We start from the raw sequence: 631 nt of genomic DNA, 5'->3' as shown, positions 1-631 counted from the left end.
CCATCCATCCATCCATCCATCCATCCATCCATCCATCCATCCATCCACCCATGGTATCTATGGTATCTACGGTATATATATATATATATATATGCCATCTATTTATGGTGTCTATCTATCTATGGTATCTATCTATCTACGGTATTTACGGTATCTATCTATGGTATCCATCTATGGCATATGTGTCAAACTCAAGACCCTCGTTGACATCTTATCTGGCCCCCAAGATGTTATTTTAAATGCAAAATACTTTTTATCAATTTATGTTTTTCAGTAATCGTGGGTTATGATGTCAAAAGTGCAACAGAGCATGTCAAATTAGACCAATCAAACTGTTGTTGAAGGAACCTGCAACCAAGAAAAGATGTTGGGTATCTAACTTGAGTTAATGTAGATTCTGAAACTGGCCCTTAGTTTGAAAAAGGGTTTAATTTTGGCCCCTTTTGTAAGTGGGTTTGACACCCCTGATCTATGGTATCCATCTACGGTATCTATTTACGGTATCTGTCCACGGTATCTATCTATATCTATCTACAGTATCTATCTATCTACATTATGTATCAATCAATCTATGTTATGTATCAATCTATCTATGGTATGTATGTATGTATCTATCTATGGTATATATCTA

General features: G+C 35.3%; 1 protein-coding gene across 1 annotated transcript in view; it reads right to left on the bottom strand.

Annotated features, from left to right (window-relative positions):
• The window catches only part of lin7a (lin-7 homolog A (C. elegans)), a 47,499-nt gene that overhangs the window by 12,739 nt on the left and 34,129 nt on the right, over positions 1 to 631 (bottom strand). The gene's annotated exons all lie outside the window — the stretch shown is intronic.

Source organism: Nematolebias whitei, chromosome 22 (genome assembly GCF_014905685.2).
Source record: "Nematolebias whitei isolate Nwh7 chromosome 22, NemWhi1, whole genome shotgun sequence".
Classification (NCBI taxonomy): domain Eukaryota; kingdom Metazoa; phylum Chordata; class Actinopteri; order Cyprinodontiformes; family Rivulidae; genus Nematolebias; species Nematolebias whitei.
This window is presented reverse-complemented; position numbering and strand designations above follow the sequence as displayed.